The sequence below is a fragment of the Elephas maximus genome, chromosome 27 (assembly GCF_024166365.1).
Source record: "Elephas maximus indicus isolate mEleMax1 chromosome 27, mEleMax1 primary haplotype, whole genome shotgun sequence".
Taxonomy (NCBI): domain Eukaryota; kingdom Metazoa; phylum Chordata; class Mammalia; order Proboscidea; family Elephantidae; genus Elephas; species Elephas maximus.
This window is the reverse complement of record NC_064845.1, coordinates 36,653,506-36,678,277: the sequence shown is the minus strand read 5'-3', so window position 1 is coordinate 36,678,277 and position 24,772 is coordinate 36,653,506. Positions and strand designations below refer to the sequence as shown.

The window sequence follows — 24,772 nt, the reverse complement described above, 5'->3', positions numbered from 1 at the left end:
TTGGCAGCCAAGTTATTTAACCACTGTGACACCAGGGCTCCAATCTAGTGAGCTAGTTACTTTATTTCCCTAAGAACCTGTTCAGACATTGGTAAAATGAACAAAATATCTATCCACCCTAGGATTGTGAAAAATAAATAATATAATGTATGCAAAAGATTTAGCAAAGTACCAGGCATGTATTCAGTGTTCTCTAAATGATAACTGGTAGAGGCTTCTGGTTGTCTAGATTATACTTGCTGGCCCCTTTTGCAGCCATTTATGGTCATGTGACTTAATTCTAACCAATGAGATGAAGTGGGAATTACTGAGAGGAACTTTTGGGAAGGCTCCTGTATTAGTTTCCTACTGTGCTGTAACAAATTACCAAATTTACTGGCTTAAAACAACACAAATTTATTAATTATATTACAGTCTAGAAGTCAGAAATCTGAAATGAGTTGATAGGGTTGTCTTTCTTCAGGAGGCTCTAGGGGAGAATCTGTTTCCTTGCATTTTCTAGCTTCTAGAGTCTGCCCACATTCCTTGGCTTGTGACCCTGCATCATTCTGATCTCTGCTTCCATCTTTATATCCTCTTTGACTCTGACCTTCGCGCCTCCTTTTTAAGGACCCTTGTGATTATATGGGGCCCACCCTGGTAATCCAAGATAATCTCCCCATTTCAGGATACCTAACTAAATCAAACCTAATCATCAAAAGTACCTTTTGCCATGTAAGGTAATATATTCATAGGTTCTGGGGATTAGGATGTAGTTATCTTTGGGGGGGGGCTATTATTCTGCCTACCACAGCTCCTTAAACAGAGAAGAGACAACTAGAGAAATCCCTTTTGTCTTTCCTCCTTCTTCTATCCAGCTGCAAATGTGTTTCAGCAGCCACCTTGGCCCATGGGGTGACCTAGAATGGAAGCCGCATGCAAAAACTGAAAAAATGATAGAAGTGTTCTTTCTTGATGGCCTTGGAGACACCATACCAGTCCAGGCTTGTCTACCTCTGGAGTTCTTTTACATGAATGAAAAATAAACTGTCTTGTTTTAAGCTACTGTTGGGGGAGATTTCTATTACTTTCAGCCAAAATAATTCTAACTGATACAGAAACTATTAGTATAATTGATATTGTGGTAAATTCCACACAAAAATGTCCTGGTGAGTTCCAAATCACATATAGTTAAATTTGAAAAGAACTGTATACAAACTTCGGGAGCCTACCTCTGGAAATTAGAAAAAACATGTTATATGCATTCTCCATCCTATTATCTTGACCTCTTAAAATGCTATTTTTCATCCTCTGGTCCCCATTATGCACCATAAATGTTCTGATTGTTATTAGAACTGACCTACCCTTATGGGAAAAATGAAATGAGACAAACTATCCTACACATCAAAATAAAATACAAGAAAAAAATAGAGACTCAGCAGAAACAAAATCAACAACAACAAATATGAGGAAAGGACAATATATAAAGATAACCTACTCAGCACATAAAATTAAGTGGGAAAAAGAAATTGTCAACAACACACAAAAAAAGACATCAAAACGATAGCACTAAATTCATACTTATCCATAATTAAGCTGAATGTAAATGGACTAAATGCACCAATAAAGAGACAGAGAGTGGCAAAATATATTAAAAAAACCCGATCCGTCTATATACTGCCTACAAGAGACACACCTTAGACTCAGAGACACAAACTAAAACTCAAAGGATGGAAAAAAATTACATCCAGCAAAGAACAATCAAAAAAGAGCAGGAGTGGTAATATTAATTTCTGACAAAACAGATTTCAAAGTTAAATCCATCATAAAGGATAAGGAAGGACACTATAGAATGATTAAAGGGACAATATACCAAGAAGATATAACTATATTAAATATTTACGCACCCAATGACAGGGCTGCAAGATTCATAAAACAAACTCTATCAGCATTGAAAAGTGAGATAGACAGCTCCACAATAATAGTAGGAGACTTCAACACACCACTTTCAGTGAAGGATAGGACATCCAGAAAGAAGCTCAATAAAGCCACGGAAGATCTAAATGCCACAATCAACCAACTTGACCTCGTAGACATGTATAGAACACTCCACTCAACAGCAGCCAAGTGTACTTTCTTTTCTAGTGCACATGGAACATTCTCTAGAATAGACCACATATGAATTAGGTCATAAAGCAAGCCTTAACAGAATCCAAAACATTCAAATATTACAAAGCATCTTCTCTGACCATAAGGCCATAAAAGCAGAAATCAATAACAGAAAAAGCAGGGATAAGAAATCAAGCATTTAGAAACTGAACAATACCCTGCTCAAAAAGCGCTGGATTATAGATACATTAAGGTTGGAATAAAGTAATTCATAGAATCCAATAAGTATGAAAACACTTCCTATCAAAACCTTTGGGACTCAGAGAAAGCAGTGCTCAGAGGTCAATTTATATCAATAAATGCACACATACAAAAAGAAGAAAGGGCAAAAATCAAAGAATTATCCCTACGACATGAACAAATAGAAAGAGAGCAACAAAAGAAACCCTCAGGCACCAGAAGAAAACAAATAATAAAAATTAGAGCAGAACTAAATGAAATAGAAAACAGAAAAGAAATTGGAAGAATTAATAAGACCAAAAGCTGGTTCTCTGAAAAAAATCAACAAAATTGATGAACCGTTGGCCAAAGTGACAAAAGAAAAACAGGAGAGGAAGCAAATAACCCGAATAAGAAATGAGATGGGCAATATTACAACAGAACAAAAAGAAATTAAAAGAATCATATCAGATTACTATGAACAATTGTATTCTAACAAATTTGAAAACCTAGAAGAAATGGTTGAATTTCCAGAAATACACTACCTACCTAAGCTAACACAGAGGCTGTTGTTGTTAGGTGCCCTCGAGTTGGTTCCAACTCATACCGACTCTATGCACAAAAGAATGAAACACTGCCCAGTCCTGAGCCATCCTTACAATCGTTGTCATGCTTGAGCTCACTGTTGCAGCCACTGTGTCAATCCACCTCGTTGAGGGTCTTCCTCTTCTCTGATGACCCTGTACTCTGCCAAGCATGATGTCCTTCTCCAGGGACTCATCCCTCCTGACAACATGTCCAAAGTATGTAAGACGCAGCCTCGCCGTCCTTGCTTTCAAGGAGCATTCAGGTTGTACTTCTTCCAAGACAGATTTGTTCGTTCTTTTGGCAGTCCATGGTATATTCAATATTCTTTGCCAACACCACAACTGAAAGACTTCAATTCTTCTTTGGTCTTCCTTATTCATTTTCCAGCTTTCACATGCATAAGATACAATTGAAAATACCATGGCTTGGGTCAGGTGCACCTCAGTTTTCAAGGTGACACCTTTGCTCTTCAACAATTTAAAGAGGTCCTTTGCAACAGATTTACCCAATGCAATGCGTCTTTTGATCTCTTGACTGCTGCTTCCATGGCTGTTGATTGTGGATCCAAGTAAAATGACATCCTTGACAACTTCAATCTTTTCTCCGTTTATCATGATGTTGCTCATTGGTCCAGTTGTGAGGATTTTTGTTTTCTTTAGGTTGAGGTGTAATCCATACTGAAGGCTGTGGTCTTTGATCTGCATTAGTAAGTGCTTCAAGTCCTCTTCACTTTCAGCAAGCAAGGTTGTGTCATCTGCATAATGCAGGTTGTTAATGAGTCTTCCTCCAATCCTGATGCCCCATTCTTCTTCATAATAGTCCAGCTTCTCCGATTATTTCCTCAGCATACAGATTGAATAGGTATGGTGAAAGAATACAACCCTGATGCACACCTCTCCTGACTTTAAAACAATCAGTATCCCCTTGTTCTGTCCGAACAACCACCTCTTGATCTATGTAAAGGTTCCTCATGAGCAAAATTAAGTGTTCTGGAATTCCCATTCTTTGCAATGTTATCCATAATTTCTTATGATCTACACAGTCGAATGCCTTTGCATAGTCAATAAAACACAGGTAAACATCCTTCTGGTATTCTCTGCTTTCAGCCAGGATCCATCTGACATCAGCAATGATATCCCTGGTTCTACGTCCTTTTCTGAAACTGGCCTGAATTTCTGGCAGTTCCCTGTCGATATACTGCTGCAGCCGTTTTTGAATGATCTTCAGCGGAATTTTGCTTGTGTATGATATTAATGATATTGTTCTATAATTTCCACATTCAGTTAGATCACCTTTCCTGGGAATGGGTGTAAATATGGATCTCTTCCAGTCAGTTGGCCAGGAAGCTGTCTTCCATATTTCTTGGCATAGATGAGTGAGCACCTCCAGCGCTGCATCGGTTTGTTGAAACATCTCAATTGATATTCCATCAATTCCTGGAGCCTTGTTTTTCACCAATGACTTCAGAGCAGCTTGGACTTCTTCCTTCAGTACCATCGGTTCCTGACCATATGCCACCTCTTGAAATGGTTGAACATTGACTAATTCTTTTTGGTATAATGACTCTGTGTAGTCCTTCCATCTTCTTTTGATGCTTCCTAGATCGTCTAATATTTTCCTCATAGAATCCTTCACTATTGCAACTCAAGGCTTGAATTTTTTCTTCAGTTCTTTCAGCTTGAGAAACGCTGAGCGTGTTCTTCCCTTTTGGTTTTCCATCTCCAGCTCTTTGCACATGTCATTATAATACTTTACTTTGTCTTCTCGAGCCGTCCTTTGAAATCGTCTGTTCAGTTCTTTTACTTCATCAATTCTTCCTTTTGCTTTAGCTGCTCGATGTTTGAAAGCAAGTTTCAGAGTCTCCTCTGACATCCATCTTGGTCTTTTCTTTCTTTCCTGTCTTTTCAATGACCTCTTGCTTTCTTCATGGATGATGTCCTTGATGTCATTCCACAACTCATCTGGTCTTCAGTCACTAGTGTTCAATGAGTCAAATCTATTCTTCAGATGGTCTCTAAATTCAGGTGGGATATACTCAGGGTCATATTTTGGCTCTCGTGGACTTGCTCTGATTTTCTTCAGTTTCAGCTTGAACGTGCACAGGAGCAATTGATGGTCTGTTCCACAGTCAGCCCCCGGCCTTGTTCTGACTGATGATATTGAGCTTTTCCATCGTCTCTTTCCACAGATGTAGTCAATCTGAGTTTTGTGTGTTCCATCTGACGAGGTCCATGTATATAGTCACCATTTATGTTGGTGAAAGAAGGTATTTGCAATGCAGAAGTTGGTCTTGCAAAATTGTATCATTTGATCTCCAGCATTGTTTCTATCACCAAGGCCATATTTTACAACTACTGGTCTTTCTTGTAGGTGTTTGTCAGTTTGTTCTACTGTGGGGGCTTGTGTGTTCCTGTGATGCTGGAAGCTATGCCACCGGTATTCCGATACCAGCAGGGTCACCCATGAAGGACAGGTTTCAGCTGAGCTTCCAGACTAAGACAGACTAGGAAGAAGGACCCAGCAGTCTACTTCTGCAAAGGATTAGCCAGTGAAAACCTTATGAATAGCAGCAGAACATTGTCTGATATAGTGCTGGAAGATGAGCCCCCCAGGTTGGAAGGCACTCAAAACATGACTGGGGACGAGCTGTCTCCTCAAAGTAGAGTCAGCCTTAATGACATGGATAGAGTCAAGCTTTCAGGACCTTCATTTGCTGATGTGGCGGGACTCAAAATGAGAAGAAACAGCTGCAAACATCCATTAATAATCAGAACCTGGAATGTACGAAGTATGACTCCAGGAAAATTAGAAAGCATCAAAAATGGAATGGAATGCATAAATATCGATATCCTAGGCATTAGTGAGCTGAAATGGACTGGTATTAGCCCTTTTGAATTGGACAATCATGTAGTCTACTATGCTGGGAATGACAGCTTGAAGAGGAATGGTGTTCCATTCATCGTCAAAAAGAACGTTTCAAGATCTATTCCGAAGTACAATGCTGTCAGTAATAGGATAATATCCATACGCCTACAAGGAAGACTAGTTAATACAAACAGAGGTAGAGTAAGTAAATAGACCCATAATAAAAGAAGAGATTGAAAAGGTAATAAAAAAAAAAAAAAAACTCCCAACAAAATAAAGCCCTGGCTCAGACGGCTTCACTGCAGAGTTCTACCAAACTTTCAGAGAAGAGTTAACACTACTACTACTAAAGGTATTTCAGAGCATAGAAAAGGACAGAATACTCCCAAACTTATTCTACGAAGCCACCATATCCCTGATACCAAAACCAGATAAAGACACCACAAAAAAGGAAAATTACAGACCTATATTCCTCATGAACTTAGATGAAAAAATCCTCAATAAAATTTTAGCCAATAGAATTGAACAACATATCAAAAAAATAATTCACCATGACCAAGTGGGATTCATACCAGGTATGCAGGGATGGTTCAACCTTAGAAGAACAATGCAAGCCATCATATGAATAAAACAAATAATGACATAATTTTATCAATTGATGCAGAAAAGGCATTTGACAGGGTTGAACACCCATTCATGATAAAAACTCCCAGTAAAATGGGAACAGAAGGAAAATTCCCCAACATAATGAAGAGCATTTATACAAAGTCAATAGCCAACATCATCCTAAATGGAGAGAGCCTGAAAGCATTCCCCTTGAGATCAGGAACCACACAAGAATGCCCTTTATCACCACTCTTATTCAACATTGTGCTGGAGGTCCTAGCCAGAGCAATTAGGCTAGATAAAGAAATAAAGGGCATCCAGATCGGCAAGGAAGACATAAAAATATCTCTATTTGCAGATGACATAATCTTACACACAGAAAACCCTAAGGAATCCTCCAGAAAACTACTAAAACTAATGGAAGAGTTCTGCAGAGTATCAGGATACAAGATAAACATACAAAAATCAGTTGGATTCCTCTACACCAACAAAAAGAACATCGAACAGAAAATCCCCAAATCAATACCATTTACAGTAGCCCCCAAAAGATAAGATACTTAGGAATAAATCTTACAAGAAATGTAAAAGACTTATACAAAGAAAACTACAAAACACTTCTGCAAGAAACCAAAAGAGACCTATATAACTGGAAAAACATACCTTGCTCATGGATAGGAAGACTTAACATCATAAAAATATCTATTCTACCAAAAGCGATCTATGGATTTAATGCAATTCTGATCCAAAGCCAATGATATTTTTTAATGAGATGGAGAAACAAATCACCAACTTCATATGGAAGGGAAAGAGGCCCCGGATGAGTAAAGCATTACTGAAAAAGAACAAAGTAGGAGGCCTCACTCTACCTGATTTTAGAACCTATTATACAGCCATAGTAGTCAAAACAGCCTGGTACTGGTAAAACAACAGATACATAGACCAGTGGAACAGAGTTGAGAATCCAGACATTAATCCATCCACATATGAGCAGTTGATATTTGACAAAGGCCCAAAGCCAGGTAAATGGGGAAAAGACAATCTTTTTAACAAATGGTGCTGGCATAACTGGATATTCATCTGTGAAAAAATGAAACAAGACCCATACCTCACACCATGCACAAAAAAGAGCTCCAAATGGATCAAAGACCTAAATATGAAATAAAAAATGATGAAGATTATGGAAAACAACATAGGGACAACATTAGGAGCCCTAATACATGGCATAAACAGTATACAAAACATTATTATCAATGCAGAAAAAAAACTGGAAAACTGGGAGCTCCTAAAAATCAGAAACCTATGCTCATCCAAAGACTTCACCAAAAGAGTAAAAAGATTACCTACAGACTGGGAAAAAGTTTTTAGCTATGACATTTGCAATCAGCACCTGATCTCTAAAATCTACATGATACTGGAAACACTCAACTGCAAAAAGACAAATAACCAAATTAAAAAATGGGGAAAAGATATCAACAGACACTTTACTAAAGAAAACATTCAGGTAGCTAACAGATACATGAGGAAATGTTCACAATCATTAGCCATTAGAGAAATGCAGATCAAAACTACAGTGAGATTCCATCTCACTCCAACAAGGCTGGCATTAATCGAAAAAACACAAAATAATAAATATTGGAGACATTGTGGAGAGATTGGAACACTTATACACTGCTGGTGGTAATGTAAAATGGTACAACCACTTTGGAAATCGATTTGGTGCTTCCTTAAAAAGCTAGAAATAGAACTACCACATGATCCAGCAATCCCACTCCTTGGAATATATCCTAGAGAAATAAGAGCCTTCACACGAACAGATATGTGCACACTCATGTTCACTGCAGCACTGTTTACAATAGCAAAAAGATGGAAGCAACCAAGGTGCCCATCAACAGATGAATGGATAAATAAATTGTGGTATATTTACACGATGGAATACCACACATTTATAAAGAACAGTGATGAATCTGTGAAACATTTCATAATGTGGAGGAATCTGGAAGGCATTATGCTGAGTGAAATTAGTCAGTTGCAAAAGGACAAATATTGTATAAGACCACTATTATAAGAACTCGAGAAATAGTTTAAGCAGAGAAGAAAATATTCTGTGATGGTTACAAGATGGGGGAGGGAAGGAAGGTGGGAGAGGGGTATTTACTAATTAGATTCTACATAAGACCTACTTTAGGTGACGGGAAAGACAACACACAATATCTGCAAGGTCAGCACAACTGGACTAAACCAGAAGTAAAGAAGTTTCTGGAATAAACTGAATGCTTCGACAGCCAGCATAGCAGGGGCGGGGGTTTGGGACCATGGTTTCACGGGACATCTAAGTCAATTGGCATAATAAAATCTATTGAGAAAACATTCTGCATTGCACTTTGGAGAATGGCGTCTGGGGTCTTAAATGCTAGCAAGCAGCCATCTAAAATGCATGAATTGATCTCAACCCACCTGGACCAAAGGAGAATGGAAAACACCAAGAACACAAGGTAATTACGAGCTCAACAGACAGAAAGGGCCACGTAAACCAGAGACTACATCATCCTGAGACCAGAAGAACTAGATGGTGCCTGGCTACAACCGATGACTGCCCTGACAGGGAACACAACAGAGAACCCCTGAGGGAGCAGGAAAGCAGTGGGATGCAGACCCCAAAGTCTCATAAAAAGACCAGACTTAATGGTCTGACTGAGACTAGAAGGACCACAGTGGTCATGGCCCCCAGACCTTCTGCTGGCCCAGGACAGGATCCATTCCCAAAGCCAACTCTTCATACAGTGATTGGACTGGAGAATGGGATGGAGATAGATGCTGGTGAGGGGTGAGATTCTTGGATCAGGTTGACACTTGAGACTATGTTGGCATCTCCTGCCTGGAGGGGAGATGAGAGGGTGGAGGGGGTTAGAAGCTGGTGAAATGGACACAAAAAGAGAGTGGAGGGAGAGAGTGGGCTGTGTCATTAGGGGGAGTGTAATTGGGAGTGTTTAGCAAGGCGTATATGCGTTTTTGTGTGAGAGACTGACTTGATTTGTAAACTTTCACTTAAATCACAATAAAAATTATTTAAAAAAAAGAGAGTGGAGGAGGGAGCAGGTTGTCTCATTGGGGGAGAGCAAATGGAAGTATGTAGCAAGGTATACATAAGTTTTTGTGTGAGAGACTGACTTGATTGCAAAACTTTCAGTTAAAGGACAATAAAAATTAAAAATAATAATAAACTATAAAAAATATGTAAAAAAAAAAAAAAAGGACTTTGAAGCTATGTCTGGGCTCCACAGAAAAGAGTGCTGTAATTGATTATCAGGGTCTGTCATAGTTAAGGGAGGGGAGAGTAGGAGCATGTTAGCTGTGTATAGGCCATTACTCATCTGGAGCCTGGTTCTTAGTTGTTAGGATCAGATATTCAAGCTTGGTAGCATATCAAAACGAATAGACTTGTGCCAACCAAATTCATAAGAGACATTTATAAATCAGGAGGCCTGTTCATTGATCTGAATCAGAAATAAAACCATAAACGTGCACCAGTTATTAAGTGGGAAAGTGGTTGGGGTAATACAGAAACTTGGTCTTTGGAGTCAGGCAGAACTGGTTTTACAACATGGCTCCTTTCCTCACTGGCTATATAGCCTCTCAGAGTGTCCTGTTGATAAAGATGTTGATGCTGTGTCTGGGCTTAATGAGAAAAAAAAATGTCCTGATGGATTAAGCATGTCTGAAACAGTCAAGGAAACGCCGGTGGCATAGTGGTTAAGTGCTCAGCTGCTAACCAAAGGGTTGGCAGTTTGAATTCACTAGGCGTTCCTTGGAAACTCTGTAGGGCAGTTCTACTCTGTCCTATAGGGTCGCTATGAGTCAGAATCGACTTGATGGTACTGGGTTTGGTTTTTTTGGTGGAAACAGTCAAGTTAGGCAGAGGAGGGGGAATAGTTATAATTGATATGTATTTTTGTATGTTCTAGATTTTTTTTTTTTTTAGTTTTTACCAAATCAATGCATTCTTTCCTGAGAGAAAAATCCATTTTTCTAGAATTGAAAAATTGCTTTGTGAACATGGATATAAAAGAAGATATTTGCTGCATGGTTTTTTATGGCTAATATTATTGAGCTATCTTCACCATAGGAACCCAAATGGCATTAATAAGAAATGCAGGTTTGTGGTTCTGGACACCCATTCGCCTGGTCAGAGCTGGAGGAAAGTCATGGTCAAATTTTTCTCCTGCTCACCCTTCCCCCCTCCCCATTTTATAGATGGCTTATAAGCCAGTGTTATCTAATAGAAATACAATGCAAGCCATAAATTTGAGCTACATGAGTTATTTTTAGTTTTCTAGCAGCCACATGAAAAAAAGTTAAAATAGACACAGATACATTTGTACAAAACTCTTATCATACAGTTTTATTGCCCATTATACCTTGTCCTACATAATCACACTCTCAGAGGCTAGTCTTTGTACTTGGCTATTGGCTTCAAGTATCTCTGGCCAGAAGTCCCTGGGTGGTGCAAACTCAGGGACTCCATACGTCTATTGCAGCCCTCTATTATTCCATGGTGTTTGTCATGGATTGAATTATGTCCCCCCAAAATGTGTGTATCAACTTGGTTAGGCCATGATTCTTGGTATTCTGTGGTTGCCCTCCAATTTTATGTTAAAGAAGATTAGGGTGGGATTGTAACACCATTCTTACCTAGGTCACATCCCTGATCCAATGTAAAGAAGTTTCCCTGGAGTGTGGCCTATATGAACTTTTATCTTACAAGAGATAAAAGGAAAAGGAAGCTAGCAGAGCGAGGGGAGGTCACACCACCAAGACAGGAGCAGCAGGAGCAGAGTGCATCGTCTGGACCCAGGATCCTTGAGCTTGAAAAGCTCCTCGACCAGAGGAAGATTGAGGACAGCACCTCCTCCCAAACACGAACACCTACCACAGTCATCACTCAATGGAAGATTGTTGAATGGTTGAGTGAATAAATGAAATGTGTTTATAAGGAGAAAAGGGGGACTATTCACATGTTAGTTAAAATTTTTCTTTAGTGTAAGAGACAGCAATGACACTAGAGATTATTAAAAACAAAAATACTTAGCCCTATTATAAAACACTGCTGCAAGAGATTAAAGAAGGCTTAAATGGAAAGACAGTCCATGTTCATGGATTGGAAGACTTAATATTGTTAAGAAGTCAATACCTCCCAAAGTGATCTATGGATTCGATGCAATCCTGATCAAAATTCTGGCAGCCTTCTTTACAGAAATGGAAAAACCAACAGTCAGCTTTATATGGGATGACAAGAGGCCCCAAATAGCTAAAGCAATGTAGAAAGAGACAAAGGACTCACACCTGCTGATTTTAAACCTGCTGAGGCTGCTTATATTCAACCGAAAACCTCATGGGATTTGGTTTCTTGGTTTGGAGGTTTAGGGTCATGGTACCATGGGACATCACAGTTAATTGGCCTAGTAACATGTTTAGTGCTTCTGTTCTATCTCTTAGTTCTATGTGCAGTGCCTGCAGTCTTAAAAGCTTTCGAGTAGCCATCCAAGGCACAACAATTGTCTCCGTTCGCCTGAAACAAAAGAGGAAGGACAGTCAGGAGTAGAGAAGGAGATGGAATGTGTGGCTAATTGCCTCCATGAACACTGCTTCCTTTGCCAGGAGATCAGAAGAACTGGATGGTGCCCAGCTACCATTACTGAACATTTTGATCAAAGATTCCATAGAAGAATCCTGATCAAAAGGGCCAAATTGTAGAACAGATTTTCAAATTCTCATGGATTCCAGACTTCCTGGAGCAATGAAGGTTGGATGAGCCCCGGAAACTACTGCTTTCAGATAATCTTTAAACTTTAAACCAGAAAATCCCCTGAAATCTTAAAACCAAACAAGAATTTAGCTTAACTAGTAAAGAATGTCTGCCTTGAGCATTATGCTTTTTTTTAAGCACTATGTATATGGGATCAAATTGACAACAGTTTTAGTAAAGAATGTCTGCCTTGAGCATTATGCTTTTTTTTAAGCACTATGTATATGGGATCAAATTGACAACAGTAACTCAAAAGACTAGATAGAAACCCTAGGGAGCAATGAGTTTCTGTTAATGGGGGAGGAACAACTCAGAAAAGAAGGGTGAGAATACTTACATAACTTGAAGAATGTGATCAATGTCACTAAATGGAACATGTAGAAACTGTTGAATTGGTGTATGTTTTGCTGTGTATACCCTCAACAACAACAACAAAATAAATAGAATTATATAAAAAAAACCAACAGTTGATCCTCCTGAGAACTCATAACTTTAAAATTACTTACATGGTGTCACTCGCACACACAGTTCTAAATACCCATCACTGTTTCATAGACAAAACTTCCATTTGTTATAGATGGTGTTACTTGGATTGATGAACCTAAGGTGCGATATTATGAAGAAAATGGATTCAGTGCCCTTAACACACTGGGTTTCAGAGGCTCTGCTTTTTTAATTTTAACTTATACATTTTAACTTTTTATTTGGAAAATTTCAAATATATACAAAAGTAAAGAGGGCAATTTAATGAGCTGTCACAAACCAACTGACCAGGTTTAATCGTCATCAACTAATGGCCAGTCTTGTTTTATGTATAACGTTACCTGCTTCTCCTAGGGAGTCCTGGTGGTGCAGTGCTTAAAGCGATCGACTGCTAACCGAAAGGTTGCTGGTTCGAAACCACCAGTGGCTCCATGGAAAAAAAGATGTGGCAGCCTGCTTCCATAAATATTTACGGCCTCGGAAACTCTTTGGGGTCACTATGAGTCAGAATTGACTTGATGGCACTGGGTTTAGTTTGGTTTGGTTGGTTACCTACTTCCTCTATGTGTGTTGCTACTGTGAAGCAATTCCCAGTGTCATATCATTTTATTTGCAACAAATTTCAGTGTATATCTCTAACATATAAGGACTCTTTAAAAAACATAGCCAACTATCACACCTAAATATAATTCCTTAATATCATCAAATAATCAGTGTTTAAATTTTCCCAATTGTCTCATAAACTTTTTTAGTTTGTTTATTCACATCAGAAATAGAAATAAGTTCCATATATTGCAATTGGCCGATATGCCCTTTAAGTTCTTTATTGGTAATAATTTCTCTTTAAATTTTTGTTTTATCCTGTCATTAAAAAAAAAAAAAAAGTTAAACAGCAGCATACCATACCATATACACTTTTCTCTGTCTTGCTTTTTTCACTCAACCTTATAGCCTGCTGAGGAGTCTCCGGGGGGTACAAATGGTTAATGCACTCAGCAGCTGACTAAAAGCTTGGAAGTTTGAGTCTACCCAGAGGTGCCTCGGAAGAAAGCCCTGAAGATCTACTTCCAAAACATCAGCCATTGAAAACACAACAGAGCACGGTCTCCTTTGACACACACGGGGTGTCCGTGAGTCAGAATCAAGTTAATGGCAACCGGTTGCTGGTTATATCCTGGTTATTACCACAGAGTAGTTTATAGAGTAATTCCTCATTCCTTTTTTACAGCTGCATGTTTTTTCACTATGTGAGTGTTACATAGCTTACTCAACCAGTTCCCTGTTGATAGGTGTTGGGTTGTTTGAAGTTTGTTGCTATTACCAATAATGCTGCAATAAATAGCCTACAGTGAATACATCTCTTTGTATTTTTGCCAGAGTATCTTTGGGATAGATTTCCAGCAGGGAGCCTGCTGGGACAAAGGATAATTGTATCTGTAATTTTCTAGACATTGCAGAGGATCTGCTTTTAAAAGGCAATGCATTTCTGCAAGTTTTGTCATAAAATGGGTCCTGAAACAGATCCTATTTCAGTAATCTACTGCTATATAACAAAAGACCCCCAAAACTAGTGGTTTAAAGCAACAACTATTTATAATTTCATGATTGTGCAGTTTGGGTGGGGCTCATTGGGAATGGTTTGTTTCTGCTCCATGTGGTTGGCTGGGGCTGGAGAATCCAAGATGACTTTATTCCCATGTTTTGTACTTCAATTACAATGGCTGGAATGACTGGGGCTGGCTAAGTCTCTCTCTCTAGCAGTCCAAGCCTCTTTACATGGGGATTAGATCACACACGACGGCAAAACTGGAAGTTGCAAGGCCTCTTAAGGCCTGGGTCCAAGAGTCACACAAGACCATTTTTGCTGTTGGCCAAAGCAAACCACAAGGCCAGCTTAGATTCAAGGGAAAGGAAAACAGACTTGGTGAGAGGAGCAACATGTACAAACAGAGGTGAAAGAAATTGTTGATGGCCATCTTCACAGACAATGTACCACAGACTCCAAGTACGTTTATGCCTTATACAAACCATAAATACATGCGCAATTCTCATCTACTTCAGCATCAGCAGAAACCTGTGGAACGAGTCCATAGAGATGGAGTTTAATGACTCTGCATTCGACAGTGTTAAGTGAGTGTCGTGGTAAAGTTTAAAGCAACTGAAAGCAGAGATTTTATGTATTGATATAATACATAAAAATATACATAAAAGAGGGTCTTTCATTGAGGCAGGGCACTTGGTCACATATCTAGAACATAAATCTATCAGCAGCTATTGCATTCATTCATTTGGTTTGTGCTTACTCAAGAACACTGTTACAGGTACGTAACATAACAGACAAGGTCTTAGCTCTTTGGGCACTTACATTCTAAATGGGGGGATGCAGGACATGGTAAGGGATAGAAATATATAGGTATATATGGTATAGATATGAATTGTTGTTGTGTGCTGTGGAGTTGATTCCGACTCACAGAGACCGTATATGACAGCATAGAACCACAGGGTTTCCTAGACGGTAATCTTTATGGGAACAGATTGTCTGCTCTTTCTCTGGCAGAGCTACTAGTGGGTTCAAGCCACTGACCTTTCTGTTAGCAGCTGAGCACTTAACTCTTGTGTCACCAGGGCTCCTCATAGATGTAGATAAATATATGAATATCTTGCCCTTGAGGAAGTTACGATTTAGTGGAAAGCGGGGATGATGAGCTAGAACAAAATAGAGATAATGTGAAGACACATGCAACTTCGTGTAAGTGGAGAGAAACAAACAGACATTAGAACACCTGCTCTGCATAAATAAACAGCAGCAATACCAGGAGGAATGTCTACAAAGATTCAGACAACAATGAGGAGTGAGTTCAGAGAAAGAGGGAGCATGGTGGTCTAGGGGAATCAGGGTGTTGGGAGAGAGAGGCATGTGGTATCTGATGAAATACTGACAAGTCTCAGGGACTGCTTTGTAATTAAAGCTTCTCACCAAGATGGCTTCCCTCCAAGATGGCCTCCTGCTACTTGCAGAGAAAGAGAGAAAGACAAGTTAGGGCTTTAAAACTGATTGATATACCTGGTAGGCGATGCAGTTCAATATAAAATATATTTGCCTTTGAATACAAAGACAAAAACTGGAGTCTTAGGACAGATGTTCAAGGCTGAGTCCTTGGCTCTCATATCAACTTGCTCTCCCTTGGTGATTTCACCCAGTCCCGTGGCCTTACATAGCATCTGAATGCCAATGACTCACAGAATGATATCTTCAGCTCTGACAGCTTGCCACACTTGTATATCAACCACTTAATCTACATATCCACTTGGAAGTCTAAAAGGCACTATAAGCTTCCCATGGCCAAAAATGAATTCTCGATTTTTTCTGGAAAACCTCTGTTCCTCCCCAGTTTCCCTAACACAGATAGTGGCACCTCTACCACCAAGTTACTCACGCCAAAACTTTGGAGACTTTCTTGACTCCTCTTTTTCTCACACCCCACATCCAAACACTCAGTTAGTCCTGTTGTTCTACCTTCAGGATATATCTAAAATTCAACTACAACTCAACATCTCTTTCCCCACACCAGCCACACGGGCCTTCTTTATATTTCTTAAACATGTCGAACTTCTTGTTTCCTCGGAAACTTTGTGCTTGCTCTTGCCACAGACTGTGCCTCTCCCAGGTCTTTGCAAGTCTGGAAACTTCTCATGTTTTAGGTTTCAGCTCAGACGACACTTCCTTAGAGACACATTTCGTCTTGGTCATCTAGTGGAGGAAGGTCCATGTCATCAATCTTCCCTTGGGCTAGGAGCTTCTCTGCGCAGGAACCCGGGTCCAAAGGACATGCTTTGCTTCTGGCACTGCTTTCTTGGTAGTATGAGGTCCCCAACTCTCTGCTTGCTTCCTTTCCCTTTTATCTCTTGTAAGATAAAAGGTGGTGCAGGCCACATCCCAGGGAAACTCCCTTTATACTGGATCAGGGATGTGACCTGAGCAAGGGTGCTACGTCCCACCCTAGTCCTCTTTGACCACAGGCAGAGATTATGCTTTATAACACAGAAAAATCACAAAATGGAGGACAACCACATAATACTGGGAATCATGGCCTAACCACGTTGACACATATTTTGGGGGGACACAGTTCAATCCATGACACCATTCCTGACCACCCTATAGAAAGAATTCTACAGTCAGAATTCATTAACTCTGACACAAAGGGTACAGTAATGGACATATCAGACAAGATTCTTCCTCTTGTACTTACATACTAAATGAGGGGAATGCCAGCCATAGTAAGGATACCTTGTTATCCTGTTTTATAGTCTTCATGGCATTTATCATGCTCTGAAAAATATCTGACTTAATCAGTTTCCTGTTTACTGTCTAGCTCCACCATTCAGTATATATGCACCCTGCTCTTACGCCAAACTCTTCTTTTAAAGCATCCCATTATCTGACTACCACTTTCTGTCTTCCTAGTTCATTTATTCTAATACCCTCACTCAAGATGTCGTTCGATCCCATCAGGAACTCTGATCCTTTGGCCCATCGGTATTTCACTGTCCCTCCTCTCCTCACTTTCCTTATCCAGCCTAGATTCCACCACCCCTCAGTATAACAGCTACCTTGTGTACACCCCCAACTACCTTGCCACTTTCTCCTCTATCATACTTGCCTGGGAAAACTCCAATCCTGGTTAAAGCCAACTCTGCCTACTCTGTCCCTCCACCCAAGTAGTGGAAGAAAACTGGACCAAAAATGTCACAACTGCGCTGTTTATACTCTAAACTTACAATCACCAGTTATAGGAATGCCCTCAACAATGCCCAGTTGTTCTTCATTTCCTTATTCCACTCTGTTTCACTCTGCTAGAAAACTTTATTTCTCTTTAAACCCAAGACTCCCAATGCCCACTCTTCACTCTTACCGGATACTCTCTCCTTATGAACTGTATCTCGTATCCTCTTTCTTTCTGAAGGATGTTGCTGCTGCAGGTATCTATTCTCTCATTCACATCATTAACTCTCCCCTTTCAACTATACCATTCCTCAGCCTATAGATAGGATATAATATCTTCCATCTTAAAAGTCAAAAACAACTTCCCTTAAGCCTCACATTCCAGTCTATCTACTGCCCCCTTTCTCTGCTGCCCTTTAAAACAAAATTCCTTGAAAGAGTGGTCTTTATTCCTTTTCCCCACTTCGTCACTACTCATTTTTTTCTAACTTATTAAAATCAGGATTTTATTTCTGCCATTCTCCTGAAACCTTTCCAAAGCTTGTCAGCAACCTCCACACAGCCTAACCCAATGGCAAATTCTCATTTCTCTTTTTGTTGGACTCAATAGCATTCAACCCGTTTCTTGAAATATATTCGCTCTTGATTTCTAATTTTTCTTACTCTACTGAGACTCCTTTGCCAATTTTTTTTTACTGAGACTCCTTTGCCAACTTAGACAACTTTCTTTTCCTACTCTATTCAGATCACGTGGTTTTGTCCTTTATCCTGTTACATTAATTGATTTTCAGATGTTAAACCATCCTTGCATTCCTGGAGTAAATCCCACTTGATTATGGTATATATAAATACATATATACACACATTTTTTTTTAATGATGCTGAATTTGCTTTGCTAATATTTTGTTAAGGGTTTCTGCATCTTTGTTCATGAGGGATATCAATCTATAGTTTTTTTTCTTGTGATGTCAGTCTGACTTTGGTATCAGGGTAATATTGACTTCATTAAAGGAGTTGGAAAGTGTTCGCTACTATTTTTCTGAGTTTGTGAAGAATTGGTATTATTTCTTCCTTAAATATTTGATAGAATTCACCAGTGAAGTCATGTGGGCCTGAGCTTTTCTTTGTGAGAAGATTTTTAATTATTAATTCAATACCTTTAATTGTTATAGACTTATTCAGGTATTTTACTTCCTCTTGAGTCAGTTTTGGTAATTTGTGTCTTTTAGAAATTTGCCCATTTTATCTAAGTTGTCAAATTAATTGCATAAAGTTGCTTATAATAAAACCACAACCAAACCCACTGCCATAGAGTTCATTCTGACTTCTAGCAGCCCTATAGGACAGAGCAGAACTGCCCCATAGGATTTCCAAGGCTATAAATCTTTAAGGAAGTAGACTCACGTCTTTGTCCCACCAAGTTATTGGTGGATTCCAATCATTGACCTTTTGGTTAGCAGGCCAGTGCTTAACCATATTGTCATAAGGGCTCCTTACACATCCCTGGTCGTCTAAAACCCAGGTCTGGAGACAATATATGTAAGCCATGTGGGGAGACAGAACACTTGATGTCCTCATGCACAAATGGTGAGCCACAGCCCTGGGGAATGCATGGCCACAAAGCCGGTGAGGTCTCCTCTCTCCAGAATCTTCTGTCGTAGTCCAGTTTCCTATGGCGAGGCAACCTCCCGGGGTCAGTGCTTTTGGGGCTGAAGTCAGTATAGAGGCTGTTTGGGGTTGGTGCTGACAGAGTCTATGTGCAGCTATCAAACAGTGTCTGGTCAGGATACAGATAGTCTTCTGCAAAGTCTGGGTATGTATGTGCAAACCTGGTGAAGTCAGCAAGGGAGATTCTTCCCTTCTCCTCTTTATTGATGGTGCTGAAGAGGTCTGCCCCAGGAAGTTCTGCCACTCCCACGGCTGTCTTCAGAATGCAGGAGAGATCTTCCTCATTTATGCAGCTGTCCTCCTGTGATGTGTATATCTTGAATGCCAGCTGGATGGTGTCCAGAGTCTTGGACGCTCTGCAGACTATGGACAAGGCGGTCACATATTCCCGCAGGTCCATCTTGCCACCTCCGTTCTCGTTAAATAGTGAGAACATGCCATCCAGCACGTCAGAAAGGGGTACCTCCAAGTACTCCGCAAACTCCAACAGGTGGATCTTCTCGCCCTTCTTCAGTTTAGCACTGAGTATTTATCCAGACCTTTTTCAAGTTTTTCTGGCTTTAGCCCCAGGCCTCTCACAAGCCTGGCAAATTCTAGAAGGCAAGTGTCCGAGGGAAGACGGAACTGTCCTTCTACCAGGGCCAGCTAGCAGTCCTCGTGACGGAGACACTCAGGGCCTCTGCTATGACACGCCTTACATTGCTACACCGCTGGGCTCCTCATCGCCTCTGAAGGGTGGTACACTGGGAGAAACTCAATTTGCATCTGACTGTGAAACTCACATAATGTGAGTCACAGGATTTCTAAGACTCCAGGCCCTTCCCACTCCACCTGATCATGTCCAGCTAATTTGGGTATCATAAAACCACAGGCTGCACAGGAACTCCAGGGATAAACACATCAGTCCTGGAGGTAATTAGCCGGGCCCTTTTGTTGGTACAAGTACCTTCTGGAAAAATCATAATAGTGGCCACTTCCCACTGGACTGCACCAGTCTCTTTATCTCTTCCACTGTTTTCCTGCACAAGTCCTGGTCTGATCGGGACACAAACACTGGCCAGATGTACTTGATCAGAGTCCCCCCAACTGGGTATCCCTGCTCTCCGCCTTCATCACAACCGACGACATGGTCATGGTCACCCGAAAGGCATCGAAGTAGGAGGGGTGCGGTGCCAAGGTTCAGGATGGCCACCTCAGTCGGTAAGGCCTGTCACCCCTTCCCGGCCACCCAGTGGGAGCCGCCGGCAAACCACGAGGTCTGCATGATGGCCTTGAACAGGAAGTCTACGACCTTCAGCCACAAGGCCAGCGGCTCTTCTGGTTCTTTCTCAGCAGATCCCAATGAAGCCACAAATGAGAAGGACCAGGAGAACAGCATCATGAAGGCGGCGAACAGGAGTCAGATGGGAAAGAGGGTCAGCGACACAATGGTGATCTGGACCTTCTGCAGGGTGCTGAAGAGCAGCTCGTGCACGAATGGGGTCCACCCAAGGGGCGCCAGCCACTGCTTCACCTGCCCCTGCGCTGGAGGAGGCGGCAGCTGAGATGGGGCAGCCTGCGGCAGGTCTCCCCATCCGCACGGCCGCCGCCGTGAGAGGAGCCCCAGCGGACCGAGGTGGAGGGTGGGCAGGCCCCTTATAATTCTCATTTCTAAAGGGTTGGCGACGATGCCGCCTCTTTCATTCCTGATTTTGGTAATCGGTGTCTACCGTTTTGTTTTCTTGGTCAATCTAGCTAAAGATTAATGGTTTGTCAATTTTGTTGATCTTTTCAAAAAACCAATTCTTGGTTTATTTGATTTTCTCTGGGTTTTTCTTTCAGCTACAGTATTTAGTATTTCACACCTTTTGCTTGCTTTAGGTTTAGCTTGCTGGTTGTTTTCTAGTTTCTTAAGGTGGAAGCTTAGATTTTTTGAGACTTGTCTTCTTTTCTGTCATAGGCATTTAAAGTTATACATTTCTTTATTAGCAATGCTTAAGATACAACCCATATATTTTGATATGTTGTGTTTTTGTTTTCATTAAGTCCAAATTATTTTTAATATCCCTCGTGATTTCTTCTTTGATTCATGGATTATTTCGATGTATGTTAACTTTCAGATATCTGGTGTTTTTTCATATTTCTTTGTGTTGTGGATCTCTAATTTAATTACATTGTGGATAATCAGAGAACATATTTTGTATGATTTCAATGTTTTTAATGTTATTGAGACTTGGGCTCCAGCATATAGTCTACCCCGGACAGTGTTCTGTGTTTTGCAGTCCTTGGGTATTCTATAAATATCACTTATGTCAAGTTGGTTAGTAGTGTTATGAAAGCTTTCTACGGTTGTTCTACCAATGATTGAGAGTGGGGTATTGAAATCTCTCTCTATTATTGATGAATTGACTATTTCTTCTCTTAATTCTTCTGGTGTCTACTTCATGCACTTTGGGGGTCTGTTGTTAGGACATTTAAAATTGTTATATATTCTAGTTGTATTAACTCTTTATCAAAAATGTCCCTAGTAATATTTGTCTTTAAGTCTATTTAATCTGATACTAATATAGCCATTCCAGCTCTCTTACGGTTACTGTTTACATATTATATCTTTTTCTATTCTTTATTTTTAACCTATTTATGTCTTTGAATCTAAGGTGTTTCTCTTGTAGCCAGCAAGACCCATTGTTGGATCTTGCTGTTTTATTCAGTTGCATAATCTCTGCCTTTCGACTGGGGTGTTTAGTCCATTCACATTTGATGTTCTCCTTGATATAGACTTTTTTTTTTTTGCTATTTTGCTAGTTGTTTTTTGTTTGTTTCATGTCTTCTTGGTTTTAATGAAATAACAGAACCGTTAAAAAAAATTTAAGTTTCTAAGAAGCACCAATATATTTGGAAACTACTTAAATTATTTTTCACTAAAGAAAAAAATGCAAAAGAGAAGAAATGACTCACACTGCTGTCATTCAAACATAACTTCATTTAACATTGTGGTAATTTTCTTCCAGTCTTTTTTTCTCTTCATAGATGTTTGTCTGCTTTTTTTCCTCCCAGAGTTTATATCACACTACATATACAATTATTGTATATTTCCTTACAGAAGTGTATGTATTTTCCATGTATTTGAACCACAGAAGAGCCATCACCAGCCAAGATATCCTTGAAGCACTCAAGCAGATATTCTCTTGGAAGACTTTCTGAATAAATCAAGTGGTTCTATATGGTCCTGTTGCTTAAATGACTGCACTTATCAAAAAGTTGAATATGTCAGAAGGTTGAGTTAGAAGGAAGTACTTGGGTTTGGATGATACAAATGGTTAACGTGCTTGGCTGCTAACTGAAAGGTTGGAGATTTGAGTCTACCCAGAGGTGCCTCAGAAGAAAGGCCTGGGGATCCAATTCTAAAAAATCAGACATTTAAAACCCTATGGAGCATAGTTCTACTCTGACACATGTGGGGTCTCCATGAGTCAGAATCAACCTGATAGCAACAGTTCCGGGTTAAAAGACAAGGTGTCTGAGCAATGCCTGCTGCATCAAGTCTTTGTACTACACACCTGGTCTCTGGGTGCTGTGTTTTTAGCTTCCTACTTACTTTGTGAAATAAAAGAAAGATGTTTTCTCTCATAAGTTTGGTAAAAATCACCTGTAAATGGCTGGACTTAGTGTCTTGAGGGAGTGGTGTGGATAGTTGTTTGCTCTTGATTTTATGTACAGGCTGATATCAAATTTATTGATTTTATGGTATTTAAACATTTTGTCTGCTTGTCTACTAGTTTTTGGTGGTATATTTGCCAATTCTCCAAGTAGTTTCACCAAATTTTGCTCGCTATAGAGAGAAGATTCTGCAACTCTGTCAAAGTAAAATAAAAGACCTTTATTGAAGCCAATATGTCATTCCAGTGGAGACTGTGAAAACCTCAGAGTCTGAAGCTCATGGATCCAAGGGAGGGGGTGCCAATCACACATAGTTATGTGCCATAGGAGGAACTACGAAACACAGTGTTCTGATTGGTTTATAGTGACTGAGGTCAATCAAAGGTGGGACAAAGCAAAACATGATTTTTAACATTAGTGGTTACATTAATATAGCTGGAATACATTGATTGGCTAAAGGACATAATTACAAGGTATGTGTTTGTGGAGGTGGTCTCATGCCCATCACAGAATGATGGCATAACAGATACTGTCAGGAAGAGATTGCTAAACATTGCCTCGCTCAGAGCATAAGGTTTTCTGGAGCAATCTAACACAAAAAGTTTTGATAAGGTCTGATTACAGACCCCAGGACATGTAGTATCCACATTCTTAGCCTGAGCACAAAGAAAAGAGTTTCCTTAATGACAGGGTTGGTTCCTATGAAACAGGGTTTGAATCTGTGTGAAAGGTTATACTGAGCTTTAGCATTAATTCAGCCATTTTACTTTAGGTCAGATGCCTCTTTTGATTTTATATCCCATATCATTCTGTCCTTTTGATCAAGGATTCTGAAGAACCTCCTTTGTTCACACATATGGGCATAATCTCTTCTGCATGGGTTTGTCAATATGTTGCTCCCTGGTGATTACTCAGCCATCGTAATTTATGCCTTTCTAGTTTTTCATGTTAAGCTCCTTTTCCCCCATAATCAGGGACCATCAGTATCTTGGTTGCTGGGCATCTCTGGTAAGTCCATCATGCTATGGCTGAGCAGCTGTCTTCAGTGATCTCGGTATGGGGAGTGGATAGGGTAAGACCACATTAGAGGAACAACCTGACTTATTTTCAAATGGCTAACATAAGTCATGAAGCTTCTCTAATTTTGGGTTCCTGAATGCAGTGTTGATATGCATAATTCTCTGAGCACGAGATGACGTGGAGTTATCTGTTCCTGTTGTAGATGCACGTCTCATAACACATTTTATAATTCCAATAATAAAGATTATTATTAAAATAATTAACCCAGTTTGCAACAGAGACTGTAACCAAGAAGCTGCACTATTAGGCAGCCAATTGAAGATATTAAAAAAGAATGGCAAAGTCATAGGGGTATAGAATGTAAGCAAACAGCCATTGGATGAATCTTAGCAATATCCTGTTCAACGTCTCCAATTAATCCAAGTGCAACAGTAGGGGTTATCAATGGCGCAAACCTCTCTTTGCTGGGCCAAGAGGAAATCCAGGGATATTTTATGGTCCAATACTACTTTTACCAAGGATTCTAAAGATTTTTGTTGGGCAGCCATTCCATTGGCCACATCATCAACAATTTTAGCCATAGTGGCAGATAAATTGTGAATGGGCTGTTTTATTGCATACTCCCAGGCCAGGGCACAGGAGCACATTAGAAGGACCATCCCCATCATGGGTAATAAACCATAGTATTATCTGAGAGGACAAGTTCTATCTTCTGTATGGATATTAATACTGTTCCATAGTAAGGTGTCATTGTATGAATGGATACTCATGGGAACTCGTAGGGTCTTTAAGGTACATTTGCCTAGCATGTATTCCAACCATGTAAACATGATAAAGTCCAAATATAGAGTGAAGTATCAGATTTTTTTCCTTGAATAAGCTGATCCTCCTACACAAAAAGACACATCTAGATGAGGCAAACAACATGCCTGCCCCAGTTTGAATATAAGGAAATGGGATGGGCTGATTGGCCCTTCCAAGTCAGTGTGCAGTTAATGAATCATCACAAATGGATAATTCTCCCAACTCTAGGGGATCCTGCAGTCAGGCACAGACTGATAGTTTCTTAT

The 24,772-nt window shown here is 39.9% G+C and overlaps 1 protein-coding gene and 1 pseudogene across 2 annotated transcripts in view; one reads left to right on the top strand and one right to left on the bottom strand.

The window, feature by feature from the left end:
- LOC126068466 (uncharacterized) overlaps positions 1–24,772 on the top strand; it is a 1,054,989-nt gene that overhangs the window by 976,015 nt on the left and 54,202 nt on the right. The gene's annotated exons all lie outside the window — the stretch shown is intronic.
- On the bottom strand, positions 15,366–21,924 carry LOC126068450 (lysophosphatidylcholine acyltransferase 1-like; annotated as a pseudogene).